Genomic DNA, 17908 nt, shown 5'->3' with positions numbered 1-17908 from the left:
AGATGTTTGATGATGATGTGAATGATGTTTATCTCTGACAAAGGTAAAATGATTGATGAAGAGGTTATGTTGATGATGATGTTTTGAGATGAAATGGATTGGAGTCTAATGTGACTACATGATATGATTTGCATAATTTGATTTGATTGGGGTCTTATGGTCATTTTGAATATAAATGATTATTTGAGATGGAGTTTTAAATAAATAATTTGTGAACGTTTTTGCATAAACTATTTATACACTATTTTGAGTTTAAAGAATGATTATTTTCATCTTTGATTTAGAAAAAGTTTAAGCATGATTTGAGTTTGAAGAAGTCTTTTAATTATCATTTTGAACATGAATATTTTGAGTATAAATTAGTTGAACATTTTTACATTATACCGTTTATTTTGAGATTGAGTTGAGGAGTTTAAAATTTATGTTTTAAATTACCATCGTAGTGTGTAACACCATATGTGAAGACTATGTAATCTAACGGTAGTCAAGTAAGAAATTGTTATTTCATCATGAATTTAGATTTTTCTTAGTTGGTGTATAGACTGGGGACAAGAACCTTTCAAGTTTAAAATTCAAAAAGTTTGATTAATCATAATAAAAGTAATATTTGGTGTACAGACTTTGAGAAAAGACATTTCAAATCGAAATTGATTGGTTATAGGATAACCGTGTTGGTTGGTGTATAGACCTTGACTTCCAAGTCAAGAATCAAACTTTTCTTGTTTTCCCATTGTATACACTTTAGGCAAACAAGAATGCAACAGTTGCTGAAAAACAATGATCAGTTTCAACAAGACATATAGAAAGAAAGAAACTGCTTGTTTAAGTTACTTTCATGTGATGAAAATATGGTTTTGTTAAAGTAGATAGTTTTGTAATTGCATTGTTATAATAGGTAAAGTTCAAATTTTTCTTGGTAAACTGGATCTGCATCTGTGACTATACAAATGGAAAATATATCCCCATACTCATATATGCTTGTTGTTTGTCTTTGTAATTATATAACTAGTAATATCCTTTTAACCAAAAATAAAGTGTAAAGTTTGTGTAACTTTAGGGATATCCAATATTGATTCTTTTCTCGAGCTAAATAGGGACAAGATAACACATTTTTCAGCTTGTGCAAAGATTTATTCATAACTAAGTCCCTCTTAGATTCTTTGAATTTGTAAGTTATATATGCAGTAAGTAGCTAAGGATCAGAGAAATGCATACACTTCATTCAATACACACAACATTTATTGAATACGTTAAAATATTACTTAAACTTGATATATCATCAAAATTCATAATGTTACATTTTCCCAAGTGAAGAAAAAGCTTACTTGTAAAACTAAAAAGAAACTATATATCAAATCCTATACCATAAGCTGCAGGAAAAACCAAATCCATTACTTCGCCGTCTACTTATTCCTGGCATCTGAAAAAATAAGATAGTGAGTCAAACAATTACAAATTTTTAGCCTGTGTTACAGCTTCCTACTGATTACTAGCTTAAAACATAAGCTAAGGCTAATGCTTTCCAAGACTTCAGCTTCTTTAAGTTATTGGAAAGAAAAATATGCTTCGTATCGAGAGTTAATTAGTGGTTGTTATTAACAAAAAAAGCATAAAACTTAATATACTAAAAATGATTAGTGTAGAGCTTAGTAAATGAATACCTGAAGTTCTGAAATCAAATCCTTCTCTATTGGTAACTTGTCTACAAGCGAATATTTCTTCTCCTGTAATTCCTTTGACTGCGCTGCTTCTTTCTCCTTCGCGTGGTAATTTTGTGTTCCAGTTCTTCAATGATTCTTGCAAGCCATTTCAGATTTCCAGCTGAGATCATGAAATATATAATGGATAATCCAATACATAGTCCACTGCCATAGCCCATCAGAGCAGCTTTCCAAAAATCATTGAGAAATTCAGAATTGCTTTCTTGATTGTCTAGCGCAGATACTGTATAATTTGTCTCTGACACAGGATCATTGCCACAACCTTTTGAAACGGGGAATCATCCATCATTACCTTCATATGAATTGTTCTCAAAGGTATGCAATTGAGGTCCTTGAGGGATGCATCCTTGGAGATAATTGTGAGAGAGATTTAAGAATTCAAGAGACGTAAGAGAAGCAAGTTGTTGTGGTATCTCTCCCGAAAGCTGGTTAAACGAAAGGTCCAGTGATTCCACTACAGATAAACTTCCAAGTGATGGTGGTATAGGACCTTTCAGTCCATTGTGAGACATATTCAACACCCGAAGAGCAATGAGATCTCCGAGAACACTAGGAATATGTCCTTCAAATATGTTGTTTGAAAGATCGATAATTGTGAACAAAGACAAAATTTTCACAACTTCAAGCGTCAATCCCTTTGTTACAACAACTACGGAGTCTTGGTAGTAATATACACCTCCTACATAACTTGGTACCTCCATTGTTCGATCAATTCTCCTCATCCCTTTCAAATGTTGAAATAGACTCGTTGGTAAGTCTTTCGAGAAGGCATTGTAAGAGAGATCTATGATTCGAAGATCAGGAAACATGATTTCAGCACTTGAAGATCTAATGGGTCCATGCAATTTATTCGATGTCAATCTTAAAACTCTCAGCTCTGTCAAAGTTCCCAACCACATGGGGAATGTGTCGTTGAGTTGGTTATCTCCTAGATCAAGAACTTGCAACTTTTTGCAATTGGCCAAAGATCGAGGGATTTTCCCCTCTAGTTCATTTCCATGCAAGTTGAGACTTATAAGTGAACTTCCAATGCTAAAATTTGTTGGAAGAGTCCCAGAAAGTTTGTTGTTCTGCATATCCAAAACCTGAAGGCTACTAATATTGCCAACACATTGTGGAATTGCTCCCTCCAGATTGTTTCTGCTCAAATCCAGAATTTGTAGTGATGTTAACTTGAAAATAGATGAAGGGATCTCTCCTCTGAGATGATTATGTGACATTGTCAAAATCTGGAGGCCACTGATATTACCCAAACATTGGGGGACTTTTCCCTTCAAGTTGTTTCTCGTCATATGCAACACTTGCAGTGATGTCAAATTGCACACAAATGAAGGAAATTCCTCAGTGAGATTGTTATCATTGAGAAACAGAAGTACTAAATTTCTCAAATTCCCCAATGAAGAAGGAATAGAACCATTAAGAGAGTTATTAAACAAAGTTAGTGTAGTAAGAGACCTCAAGTAACCTAATTCATCAGGAATAGAGCCAGAAAGATGATTATTGAAAAGATACAAACTATACAAGTTGTTCAAATTCCCCAATGAAGAAGGAATAGAACCAGAAAGCTGATTATAAGAAAGATACAAATCAGACAAGTTGTTCAAATACCCCAATGAAGAAGGAATAGAACCATTAAGAGTTATTATACAAAGATAGTACATTAAGTGACCTCACGTAACCTAATTCATCAGGAATAGAGCCAGAAAGCTGATTATAAGAAAGATCCAAACTAGACAACTTGTTCAAATTCCCCAATGAAGAAGGAATAGAACCAGAAAGCTGATTATCATAAAGAGACAACTTAGACAAGTTGCTCAGATTCCCCAATGAAGAAGGAATAGAACCATTAAGAGAGTTCCTACCCAAAGATAGCTTAGTAAGAGACCTTAGGTAACCTATTTCTCCTGGAATGGGGCCATTTAAATGGTTATCAAATAAGCGTAGGGTCTGAAGCTTGGCTAGTGAACCGATTTGTGGTGGGATTGTTCCTGAAATCTGATTGATTATCAAGTCAAGATAGACGAGATTAGTGAGATTACCAATCTCGGGTGGAATGGTGCCAAAGAAATTGTTCCTGCTAAGATCAAGATACTCAAGAGAAGGGAGAGATGAAAACGGAAAAGCATAGAGTGTACCAATGACACTAGCATTTGTAATATTCAACGTATTTACCCTACCATTAAAGCATATAACTCCATACCAGTCCCTGCATGCGTTAGAACTTGGAGTCCATGAAGCCAATAAGGAATCATTCTGGTTCTTGAAAGTTGCTTTCCATTTCAGGAGTGCAGTAGCTTCCTTAGTGGAAGCACAAGTAACTGTAAAGAGATATAAAAGAGTGAAAAATTGAACTGAAGAGAATATTTTGCTGGAAACCGTCATCATCATATTTTCAGTTTATTATTTCGGATTCATAGGATTTTATATTGTGAACAACAACGTTTTCTCCATATTTTCTAATTTGGCTGCTATTAGAGAAAATATTGTCACTCTCAACTTAAATTTTGGTTTGTTTTTGTGCTACACATCTAAGTCAACCAAGGACTTAGTCAAAGTGGCCAAAATAGTTTTGTTATCACACATTGATCATGACCACTCTTAGTGTATGATATATACATGTTTGGTTCTCAATTATCATCTTTAAAGTACTGGATTATATCCAACAATTTTTCGTCTTACACCAATAAATTTCTAGACTACATTATATGCAACTCATATAGCGGATGTCAAGAGTTGATTTCTTACATGATAACTCAACTATTGAGAAAGTCACTGTACTTCTTTTTGTAACAGAAAAGTCTAACTTATTGTCATTTCACATATAAAGTCAATCAATTCAAGTTATATTTCCGGTAATGTGATACTTCAAAATTTCTACGCTAAGATTCGGACCGTTCTTCGTATGTGTATAGGCTTGAACTCGAAGGCTTCAAATTGTATATATGATCTATGATTGATTCTTAAGTATTTAAAGTATATTATATGTGATTTAGGGTCGTAAGGGATCCCAAACATCAAGCCAAGTCCAAAGAAATCCTCTCGGCTAAGTTTCCGAATATAAGGGTCAACTTCAAACGACCATATCTCCTAAAATATGACGAATTGGGTGGCCCATGACCTATCAAATTAAATGTCTTTGAGTCTTCTTTCCAACGCCACTAAGATTGTATTTTTCTGAGTTAGGAGTCAAAAGTTATGCTTGGTCGAACAGAGAGGACCTGCAGCGAACTTTGGCCGATTTCCAGATTTTGTAGGGGTATTTTGGGAAAATTACCTAATACCTATATATATGAACTTGGAACATTTTGGGATCACTTTTGCAGTCTTCTCACCTCCAAAGAACCCTAATCTTCATCCTCCTCTCTTCCAAATCATCTCCAACAAGATTTGTCCAAAACAAATCAAGGATTCAAGTTTTCCATTGAAGACCTAACATCAAAGTTTCTTCAAAATCTAATCTAAGGTATGTAAGGCTACTAAAAATATGGATTGAATTCACCATGTGCCCTACATCTTCTTTGAGATTGAATGTTCATAGGAATTGGGTTTTCTTGATAGATTTATGTCCTAATGAGTTTATACATCTATTACTTGATTTTGTTATGTTGATATTGATAAGTTGAGAAATTGATAAATGCTTCATGTTTGATATGAGTTGATTGATATGAGTTGTTATACATATTTTGCTATGTCTAAGAGTTGATTGATATGAGTTGTTTTACATGTTTTGTTATGTCTAAGAGTTGATTGATATGAGTTGTTAAACATATTTTTGTTATAAACTTAAATATTTGAGTATCCTAAATTGTTGAGTTAGAGTCTTGGTGAGTCATGATTTAGCCCCAAAAGATTGGCTAAATGAATGGAGAAATGATTGGCTAGAATTAAATGTTGTCATAAATGCATATCTAAACTACTCTTGGAAAAAAATATGATTGGGGTTGATTGGATAATATGATTGGTCAAGAGGCTTGATTGTGATAGAATTGATGAATTGATAAGGGTCCAAATGAGACTTGTCGATAGGATTAAATTGAATTGATTTGGATAGAGTTTTATGAGCATTGAGTCTTGGGAGGAGTATCGAGCACCGAATTGGGTAAGAATAAGTAATAACTCGAATCCAATAACTACGTCGCCAATCGTAGGAAGGGATTGGACCGTTAAAGTCGAATGTTTTCCAAATTACTGTCCTGATATAATAGGACTTGATTGGTTATGGATCCGTGATTTGTTGATTCGTTCTTACCCTGGCAAGGTATGAACGGACGTGGCAACAACGTCAGCTTGTTGTACTATCACTGGCTCATAAGTGATGGTTGTCGGATAAGAGAAACTCCTATATAGGTCTTGATAGTACTCTGAGTCGGATTGGGATGGATTGGGTTGAATTGTATGTGATTGGTCTTGTCTAAATCATATATTCTTGTTTAGACTCAGGACACCGTGATTGAGTTGTTTCTTCTTCTGAGTTGAGGTTCCAAGTTGATTTGATTCTACGTTGATGTCTGTTTCATTCGGCCATTTTACATACTCGTACATTCCACGTACTGACGACATTTTACCTGCATCGTTTCATGATGCAGAGACAGGTACTAGAGATCATCAACAGGTGCACCGTTGAAGATCTATTCACTTCCAGCTAGTTGGTGAGTCCTCCTTGTTTTCGGAGGATACCGCATATTGGCACCCCTTGTATTGTTGATAGAGGCTTCATAGACTAGAGTGTGGATGATGCTGTAATGTTTCGTTGTGACTAGTTTTATTTTTCTAGTTGTTGAATGGAGATCTGGTTGGACTTTGGCCTTATTATGAACAATATTCTTATGATTTGAGTCTTCCGCTGATAGAATGTGATTGAATGAAAGTGTGATTGTACCAAATGGTTCGCTTGAAGGCCAGAAATGGTTTTCGAGTGCCGGCCACGTCTAGGGTACCCTCCCGGGGCATGATAGGTAGATATTGATGATGTGGAAAAATTTTCAAGCCAAACTTTTAAAATAACATAAAAACTATCAATTTTAACCAGTTTATTGACCCGCTCCACTAGCTTGATTCGTAACGTCTTCTCTCCAAATATTACAAATTTGGGTTTTTCTGTTTTTGATTTTGAGAAAATATTTTTATTTTTAAGTTAAATTTGGGTTATTCCGTTTTTGTCTTAAGAAAATGTATCACAAGAATGGCCTTGGTATGAACATAAAGATTAAATCAAAAAACTTCGAATCCATAGTAAACAGAGAATAATTAAACATATTTATCTGGTCCCCCCACCCAAAAAAAAGAAGAGTAAATAAAATTATGAGATACTGGTCAACAATAAATTTGAATGAACTATCACTTTTTTGCGAGTTTAACATTCGAATAATTAGTTATTTCTCTTTCCTACCGGAATTATGGTCATCTCAATTTGTTTTATTGAAGCATTAATTGTTTCAAGCCAAATCTAGAATATTTTGTGACATCAAATTGCAAATTGATAAAAGAAATTTCTTCACTAAGATTATTTATGGATATGAAGAAATGTCTTCTGGAATTTGTTGGAATAGATAGTGACCTTTGTAAAAAATTGGATCGCAAATCAATAGTTTCTAGAGATAGATTAAGATATCTCAATCTTTAGAGATGGTTGAGATATCCAAAGATGGTTTGTGAATCAATTACTATGACTTATACTACTTTTTACATAATTTTCAAATATGTAGATTTTATTTTAAAAAATTTAAAAGACTTCATGCTTGAATTTAAGGTGAAAATTAAATTGTTTGACTCTTGAAATCAAAACTGTGACATATAAATTGAGATGGAGAGAGTAAGCTTTAGGTGATTGTTTTCGCATAGAATAATTCAACACATTTACGTATTTTCTCCAAATTTTCAAATTTGGCTACTATAAGAGAAAATATTGTCATTCTCAAGTCAATTTTTGGATTGTTTGGTGTTACACATCTATTTCAGTCAACTGACTTAATCAAAGTGGCCAAAGTAGTTATGTTTTCACACACAATGATCATGACCACTCTTGGTGTATCATATATACATGTCTGGTTCTCAATTCTTATCTCTAAAGTAATAAACCATATCCAATAATTCTTAATCTTAGACCACTAAATTTCTAGGTTCGTTATCTCTAATTCATGTAGCAGATGTCAATAGTTGATTTCTTACATGATCACTCAACTATTCAGGAAGTTACTTTTCTTTATTTTGTAACATAAAAGTTATTTACTTATTGTCATTTCATGTGTAAAATCACTTAATCAGTTTATGTTAAATTTTTGATAGATAATGATGTTGTGGAACTCTATTCAAGCCAAACTTTTTAAAAAATTAAAAGCCAACAATTCTTGGTCAAAAACGACTTAACCAAGTGGCCAAAATTGTTTTGTTATTACACATTGATACATGCATGTCTGGTTCTCAATTCTTATTTCTGAAATAGTGGACCATATCCAATAATTCTCATTCTTTGATCAATAAATTTAGATTTCGCTATCTCTAATTTATATAGCATATGTCAAGATTTGATTTCTCACATGGTCACTTAACTATTCAGAAAGTCATTTTTATTTGTTTTGTAACAGAAAAGTAACTTATTTATTGTCATTTCACGTATAAAGTCACTCAACCAATTCAAGTTATATTTTCAGTAGATAACGATGGTGTGGAACTTTTTCCTAACCAAACTTTTTAAATACGAATAACTATCAATTTTAACCAATATATTGACCCACTCCACTTGTCTGACCCGTTAAAATTTCTCATGCTCAAATCTTTTCATAAATTTAAATTTTAATGACGACTCTCAGACCAATTTTGCAAATAAAATAATTTCTTCACTAAGATTATTTTTTGATTTGATAAAGTATGTTGTGAAATTTGTTGGAATAGATAATGACCACTGAAGAAAACTAGATCTCAAATTACTAGTTTTTTTTTATTTGAGATAAATTAAGACATCTCAACCTTCAATGAAGGTTTGTGGATATTAAAAACTCCAATTCTTTCGCTTCACACGCGGCCACTCCTAAGATGGTTTGCAGATCAATTATTGTGACTTATAGTATTTTTATGTAATTTTTAAACATATAAAAATTTATAATATTTTAAAGACCTCATGCCCGAATTTACGGTGTAAATTAAACTATTTGGTTCTTAAAAATTCAGACTATGCATCATAAATTGAGATAGAGGAAGTAAGCTTCATATGATTTTTTTCGCAGAGAATAACTAAAAACATTTTTTGGTCCCAAAAAGAAAAAAAAATTGAAGATCAACATTTAACGTGTTTTCTTCAAATTTGCAAATTTGACTGCTATCAGAGAAAATATGTTCATTCTCAAGTGAATTTTTGAGTTGTTTTGAGTTACACATTTAATTCAGCCAATGACTTAGTCAAAGTGGCGAAAATAGCTTTGTTATCACACACTAGTCATGACCACTTTTAATGTATGATACAAACATGTCTAGTTCTCAAATTTTCTCTCTAAAGTCTAAAGTAGTGGACCATATCCAATAATTTTTAGTCTTAGATCAATAAAATTTTACACTATCTCTAACTCATATAGCAGATGTCAAGAGTTCATTTTTCACATGGTTACTCGACTATTTAGAAAGTCACTTTTCTTTGTTTTGTAACAGAAAAATTATTTAATTATTGTTTTTCATATATAAAGTCACTTAATCAATTCAACTTATATTTTCAATAGATAATGACGGTGTGGAGATATTTTCAAGCTCTTTTAAAAATTGAAAAACCAACAATTCTCAGTCAACCAAGAACTTAATCAAAGTGGACAAAATAGCTTTGTTATCACACATTGATCATGAGGCCGTTTGGATTGACTTATAAGTTGTTTTCAGCTTTTTTTGAGTGTTTGACTGGCTAACTTAAAGTCATTTTGTTCTTAAAATAATCCCCAATAAATAGTTGGGTTTATTTGAATGAACTTATTTTAAGCAGTTTATAAGTTGAAAACAGTTTATAAGTCAAAAAAAAAAGTCAATCCAAACAAGCTACAAGTCCACTCTTAGTGTATGATACATACATGTTTGGTTCTCAATTCTCATATTTAAAGTAATGGATTATATCCAACATTTTTTCGTCTTACACCAATAAATTTCTAGACTACATTATCTGTAATTCATATAGCAGATGTCAAGAATTGATTTCTTACATGATCACTCAACTATTGAGAAAGTCACTTTACTTCTTTTTGTAACAGAAAAGTCTTACTTATTGTTATCTCATGTATGAAGTCACTCAATCAATTCAAGTTATATTTCCTATAGATATTCATGACGTGGAACTTTTTCCAAGCCAAACTTTTAAAATACGAAAAACTATCAATTTTAACTAATATATTGATCCGCTTTACTTGTCTGATTCGTAATGTCTTCTCTCCAAATATTACAAATTTGGGGTTTTCTTATTTTGTTTATGAGAAAATGTTTTCATTTTAAAGTTAAATTTGGGCTTTTCCTTTTTGTTTTTAAGAAAATGTATCACGTCTTTAAGAAAAGGTATCACAAGAATGGTATTGGTATGAACATAACTATTAAACAAAAAACTTATAATCCATAGTAAACAGAGAATAATTAAGCATATTTATATGGTCCACCCCCCTCCCAAAAAAAATGAAGAGCAAAGAAAATTACGAGATACTGGTTAAATATACATCTGAATGAACTATCACTTTTTTGCGAGTTTCACATTCGAGTAATAAGTTATTTCTCTTCCCTACCGGAACTATGGTCACCTCAATTTGTTTTATTGAAACATAATTGTTTCTAGCAAAATCTAGAATTTGCAGTGACATCAAACTGCAAATAGATAAAAGGAATTTCTTCACTAAGATTATTTATGGATATGAAAAAAATATCTTGTGGAATTTGTTGGAATATGTAGTGACCCTTAAAGAAACTTGGATCGCAAATCAATAGTTTCTAGAGATAGATTATGATATCTCAACCTCCGAAATTGGTTTAGATATCCGAAGATAGTTTGTGAATCTATTATTGTGATTTATAGTACTTTTTACGTCATTTTCAAATATATAGATGTTATTCTGTAAAATTTAAAAGACTTCATGCTAGAATTTAAGGTGACAATGAAATTGTTTGACTCTTTAAATCCAAATTGTAACAAGATAGAGAGAGAAAGCTTTAATGATTGTTTTTGCATAGAATAATTCAACACATTTACGCATTTTCTCCAATTTTTCAAATTTGGTTGCTATAAGAGAAAATATTGTCATTCTCAAGTCAATTTTTGGATTATTTGGTGTTACACATTTAATTCAGCCAACTAACTTAATCAAAGTGACCAAAGTAGTTTTGTTACCACACACAAGATCATGACCACTCTTAGTGTATGATATATACATGTCTGATTCTCAATTCATATCTCTAAATATCCAATAATTCTTAATTTTAGACCAATAAATTTATTGGTTCGTTATCTCTAATTCGCGTAGCAGATGACAAGAGTTGATTTCTCACATGGTCACTCACTATTCAAGAAGTTACTTTTCTTTGTTTTGTAACATAAAAGTTATTTACTTATAGTCATTTCACGTTTAAAGTCATTTAATCAATTCATGCTAAATTTTTGATAGATAATGATGCTAAATTTTTGATAGATAATGATGGTGTGGAACTCTATTCAAGCCAAACTTTAAAAAAAATGAAAGGCCAACAATTCTTAGTAAAAAACGACTTAACCAAGTGGCCAAAATTGTTTTGTTATTACACATTGATTTATGCATGTCTGGTTTTCAATTCTTATTTCTAAAATAGTAGACCATATCCAAAAATTCTCAATCTTTGATCAATAAATTTAGATTTTGTTATCTCTAATTTATATAGCAGATGTCAATCTTTTGATAAAATTAAATTTTAATGACCCTCGGACCAATTTTGTAAATAAAAGAATTTCTTCACTAAGATTATTTTTTGATATGATAACGTATGTTGTGGAATTTGTTGGAATAGATAATGACCATTGAAGAAAACTAGATCGCAAATTAATAGTTTTTCTATTAGAGATAGATAAAGATATCTCAACCTCCGATGATGGTTTGTTTTAACGTGTTTTCTTCAAAGTTGAAAATTTGGCTACTATCAAAGAAAATATGGCCATTTTCAATTCAAAGTTTGAGTTGTTTTCAGTTACACATTTAATTCAACCAAGGACTTATTCAAAGTGGCCAAAATAGTTTTGTTATCACACACTGGTCATGACCACTTTTAATGTATGATACAAACATGTTTAGTTATGAAATTTTATCTAAAAAGTATAAAGTAGTGGACCATATCCAATAATTTTCAGTCTTAGACCAATGAAATTTTACATTATCTCTAATTCATGTAGCAAATGTCAACAGTTCATTTTTCACATGGTTACTCGACTATTTAGAAAGTCACTTTTCTATGTTTTTAACAGAAAAATTATTTAATTATTGTCACTTCACACATAAAGTCACTTAATAAATTCAAGTTATATTTTTAATAGATAATGACAGTGTGGAATTATTTTCAAGCTCTTTTAAAATTTGAAAAGCCAACAATTTTCTGTCAACCATGGACTTAGTCAAAGTGGCCAAAATAGTTTTGTTATCACACATTGATCATGAGCACTATTAGTATATGATACATACATGTTTGGTTCTCAATTCTCATCTTTAAAGTAGTGGACTATATCCAATAATTTTTCGTCTTACACCAATAAATTTCTAGACTACATTATCTCTAATATGACTAGTGAGAATTCATTAGCAGATGTCAAGAATTGACTTCTCATATTTTTCACTCAACTATTCAGAAATCACTTTTATGTTCTTTGTTTTGTAATAGAAAAGTTACTCAATTATTGTCATTTCACGTATAAAGTCATTGTAATGACCCTAAAGGTCATTTTTGGTAATTTTCATGAAATGACCATTTTGTCCCTCCTGATAGTTGCCCCGAGTCATATTTGAATCGTATTCAAAACTAGTTTTGGGGAATTCTCTGAAAAAGATGAGTTTTAGAAAGTTTTGAATTTAAAAGCCTTTAAATGTTTAAAAGTGGTATTTGGGACCAACTGGAGCTACGGGTCTCGGAACAGAATTCTATTGATTCCAGCAGCTTTGAAATGTGAAAATTGTTCTAGGAGAGTTTACGGAATCAGTTTTGGAGTTGTAACAAAAATTTGAGGTCTTGAGTTGAGAATTTGAAGAATTTTAGGCTAAGGTTTGAGTTTGGTCAACTTTCGGAGTTTCAATGCTTGGAATGGAATTTCGAAGATTCCCTTGAATTTGGGGGATTGGTTTTGGTCTAGAAAAAGTGTTGGTTGAATTTTTAGAGTTCCCGAGCCCGTTTTGGTATTTTGAAGGCCTAAGTTGGTTTAGTTGCGACTTTTTGAGTTTCGGGTCAAGGAGACCTCAAATTCAAATTCTGATGGTTCCATTAGCTCCGAAATGGCCAAATTAGTCCAGTAGCATTGTCGGCACAAATATTGAGGCAATCAATACGGTTTTGGGGCCATTTAGCACTTTTGACTTTGAAAGTTGGCCTATGGTTGCCTTTGGACAACATTCTTGGAAAACGCACTCGAATGAAAATTCTGACAGTGCGGTTAGTTCTGGAATGTCGAGTTTGTTCTAGAACGACCCTTTGTTCGCTCCCGAGGCTTCCGGTCTAATCTCGAGGCTTGTTGTGGAATTTGGCTTAACATGACACTTGGACGTGGGACCCACTTTTCATTAAAATGGAACTTGGTTTTCTATTTTTCTTTTTTTCCTGTAAATAATCGTATCATATTAGTAAATAAATAATCCTTGATCTCAATATCTTGGACTAGTCCATATGGAGTTTCACCACCCATAAAACATGATTCCTGTAAGTTTTATGTCCATAATTTTTCTCCAGAATGATATAATGCATCAATCCTTGGTATTCTTTGAGTGATAAAATCAATCTTGGCATAGTATCCAAGACACTTTCTTTAAGGTGAGAAAACATTAATGTTTAAAAAGAGACAGGACAATTTACTGTGGATGAGCAAATAGAGTTTAATTGTAATGAATATATAAGTAATAAGATAGAACCACAGACCTGTTTTCTTGAAATTTGCATGTACAAATTTAATGATTGTTCAAAGTAAACTAAATTAAAAAAATCCACTTCAAAAACACATCTTAAAATACCATAAAAGATTCGCTCAAATTAAACAAAAACCCAAAGGCATAATAGGCATAATGGTTGTCCAAAAGCTACAAACAATGTATTTGTTGTTTGATAAAGTCAATCTTGGCATGACTTTCTTTCATCCCTTGTCATGAAATTTTCACACTCATGTGCTAGTGTATGTGCACTTTGTTTAATAACAGTGGTGTCCAGAGCAATCTATGCAAAGCTCGATTATCTCACCGAGTATCTATTACCTCCCACTAACATAGGTATTGGGTAACTGTGCCACCGATGGTTAGGTAGATGAGAAGTAATCACCTATTGTAAGACAATTCAGGATTATTTGTTTGTGTTGCTGGCCCTCCATGTGTTCCTTTCGATTAGGTTAGAGGCAATCAAATGTATAGCTCCATGGTTAGTTACGACTGAAAACTCTAACGGATGATACATTTAAACTATTTCTCGGAGTAAAAGAACAAAAGTGATGTTTTTCCGTTGATAATTATCCAAAAGATTAAGATTTTCAATATATTTGTATAAAAGCAGGGGCACAAGCACAATAATAAGCAAAGTGACTTATTATTAGACTGCCACTTGGCAGTTTTAGGACAATGCTCTAACAATCAAGGAACTACATAATTATTTGAAAATAAATAAATAAATAAATACAAAATAAACAAAACGTGCAGCTTGAATGCTGGTAAATATTACAAACTAATTCTAACATAAATTTTCAATACAGCTCTGTTATGATCATCAAATCCATTTATGGTCCAGATCTTACACAAGGCCTTCAGATTGTTTGTGTTCTCATAAATCTAATCACTTTTCGCGAACTTGTAAATTAATTCTCTTTCTTCTATTGCACGATAAATATCTTCCTCCATTAATTCAACTCTTCTCAATGTTCTCTCTTTAAAATGCTGCAAAACCTCAGCACACGTTGAGGCAGCAGTGAGCAATCCAGGGACATCCAACACTCAGCCTTCACTTCTTTCCCGAGATAAATAGGGATAAGATAACACATTCTTCAGCTTGTTCAAAGATTTATTCATAATTAAGTCCCTCTGGATTCCTTGAATTTGTAAATTTATATACAGAAGTAGCTAGGGATCAAAGAAAAGCATACACTTCATTCAATACACAACATTTACTCAAAGTTCAAAATGTTACATTTTCCCAAGTTAAGAAAACGCTTACTTATAAAACTAAAAATCAAATCCAATCATAAGCTGCTGGAAGAACCAAATCCATTACGCCAACATCTTCTTATTTTTGGCATCTGAAAATCTGAAAATATAAGATTGTGGGTCAAAGAATAACAAATTCTTAGCCTATGTTATCAAAGGTTGCTAATGATTAATAGCTTAAAACATCAGCTTAGGCTATTCCATTTCAAATCTTCAGCTTCTTGAAGTTGTTGGATTTTCCCCTCTAGTTCATTTCCATGCAAGTTGAGACTTATAAGTGAACTTCCAATGCTAAAATTTGTTGGAAGAGCCCCAGAAAGTTTGTTGTTCTGCATATCAAAAACCTGGAGGCCACGAATATTGCCAACACATTGTGGAATTGCTCCCTCCAGATTGTTTCTGCCCAAATTTAGAATTCGTAGTGATGTTAAATTGGATAGATGAAGGGATCTCTCCCTTGAGATTATTATGTGACGTCATCAAAACCTGGAGGCTACTAATATTGCCAAAACATTGTGGAATAGAGCCAGAAAGGTTATTATCATAAAGATACAAAATAGACAAGTTGTTCAAATTCCCAAATGAAGTAGGAATAGAACCATTAATAAAGTTCCCACCCAAAGATAGCTTAGTAAGAGACCTTAGGTGACCTATTTCTCCTGGAATGGGGCCATTTAAATGGTTGTCAGATATGCGGAGGGTCTGAAGCTTGGCTAGTGAGCCGATTTGTGGTGGGATTGTTCCCGAAATCTGATTGATGTTCAAGTTAAGATTGACAAGATTACCAATCTCAGGTGGAATGGTGCCAGAGAAATTATTCATTCTAAGATCAAGGTTCTCAAGAAATGGAAGAGATGAAAACGGAAAAGCACAGAGTGTACCAATGACACTGGAATTTGTTATATTCAATGTGTTTACCCTACCATTAAAGCATATAACTCCATACCAGTCCCTGCATGCATTAGAACGTGGCGTTCATGAAGCCAATAAGGAATTATTCTGGTTCTTGAAAGTTGCTTTCCATTTCAAGAGGGCAGTTGCTTCCTCAGTGGAAGCGAAAGTAACTGTAAAGAGGTATAAAAGAGTGAAAAACTGAAGTGTAGAGAATATTTTGCTGGGAACCATATTTTGAGTTTATTATTTCGGGTTCATAAGACCAACAGGAAACACATTTTCTCCAAATGTTGCAAATTTGGCTGCTATCTCTCTCTCTCTTATTCACACTATGTCTGTACATATCATACCAGAGAAAATGTGTTCTCATTCTCAAGTCAAATTTTGGGTTGTTTTGTTTTTGTCTTTTTTATTTTTATCCGTGTGTTAAACATCTAAGTCAGTGATCAATAATTTCTAGACAACATCTAAGTCAGACTAACCCATCCTGTAGTTTATTTCACATTTTACTTCCCATAACAGATTTCTTCAGATAGTTTGTTAGAGAAGAATTCTGGAGTGGAATAGCCCACGTCGCATTGAGCAATCATCTGAATAATAACTTACCAAGCATTCCAAATTCACTACATATCTTATTCACACTCTGTTCATATTTTATCAAAGAAAATGCTGTCATTCTCTAGTCAAATTTGGGTGGTTCTGTTTTTGTCTTTTTTGTGTTGTTTTTGTCCATGTGTTACAGATTTACATTTTTATCAAGTAAATAAAGCCGCCATACATAAAATTAGTTCCCTAAAAAAGAAAAAAAGCTTAAAAACAAGTATAGTTTTCTAGTTTTTTTTTTACTTTCTGAATTACCGTCATCACAAAATTTTGAGGCTAATCTCACATTATCACTACAAATTACTACTCTTACTAGCCATTTAAAAACAAAGTTAATCTCAACAAAAAAAATCTGCAAGGTTGCATTTTGATTTTGAAACGCATAACGATTACATATTACTTATTGGTGTATTGATCATATGATTATGGAAAGATTTGTGCTTGTTATACACATTAAAAACATATATAGGGCTTTGGTTTAACATCCACAAGAGTTTGGTAGCTAGAAACAACATATTTTTTGGTTATTCAAAGAAAAAAAGATGAAACAGTCAGGCTACACTAGAAATTGCGAGCCTAGTAAAAGCTGTGCTAGTCTTCTCTCAACTACCTTGGGGTTGGAGCTGTTTATATGGTTCGGAGATTAACCATGACCAGCAAATATACTTTCAAGATCTGAGTTAGCTATCAACTTAGTCTCAACTGAGCTCAATAAATCGAGTGCAATCTTTTACAAGCTCTTGGCAGTTCAAAACCAATTTGGTTGCCAAAGCAGTTTTAGCGCATGCTTGTTTCATAAAGTTGTGTTGATTGAAAGTGAGCTTTATTATTGTAATGTTAGGTCTGTTTTTCTGTTACTTATACCATAGGGGTTGTCACATTTCTTACTACTCTGGTCTTTTCGGATTGAGATGTCGATATTCTGGGAGTGGAAGACTTTGCCTTTCAAATAAAAAATGTAGGAAAGTGAGGAATCTTTGCCTCTACACGGTTGTAGATATCTTGATTGCTGGGTCCAGTGACTAAGTTGGTTTGTGTTAATCTATGAGTGAATTAATTTTGATATGTGGGCACAGTTCTAGAAGGGTGACTCATGGTATTACTTAAGTTGTTGAGTTTACTTTTAATTTGGACAGATGGTAGCCGGTGCTTAATTGATAGATAAGTTTTAACTTTGGAAAATGATGAATTTTATGTATCCTTAGAGTTTTGCTATCTCTTTAAATTCACATGATGCTCCTGACATGGTGAGGAGCCAGAAGAACTTCAAGAGGCTTTCACTCACAGATATCAAGATCGACATCAAGAGAATTCCAAAGAAGAAGATGC

General features: G+C 32.7%; 2 pseudogenes; both read right to left on the bottom strand.

Moving 5' to 3' along the window:
* Window positions 1-1202: 1202 nt before the first annotated feature.
* LOC129898740 (receptor-like protein 9DC3) lies at window positions 1203-4124 on the bottom strand (annotated as a pseudogene).
* A 10379-nt stretch (window positions 4125-14503) lies between these two features.
* LOC129898741 (MDIS1-interacting receptor like kinase 2-like) lies at window positions 14504-16243 on the bottom strand (annotated as a pseudogene).
* Between the last annotated feature and the right edge of the window lie 1665 nt (window positions 16244-17908).

The sequence above is a fragment of the Solanum dulcamara genome, chromosome 8 (assembly GCF_947179165.1).
Source record: "Solanum dulcamara chromosome 8, daSolDulc1.2, whole genome shotgun sequence".
Lineage (NCBI taxonomy): Eukaryota > Viridiplantae > Streptophyta > Magnoliopsida > Solanales > Solanaceae > Solanum > Solanum dulcamara.
This window is presented reverse-complemented; position numbering and strand designations above follow the sequence as displayed.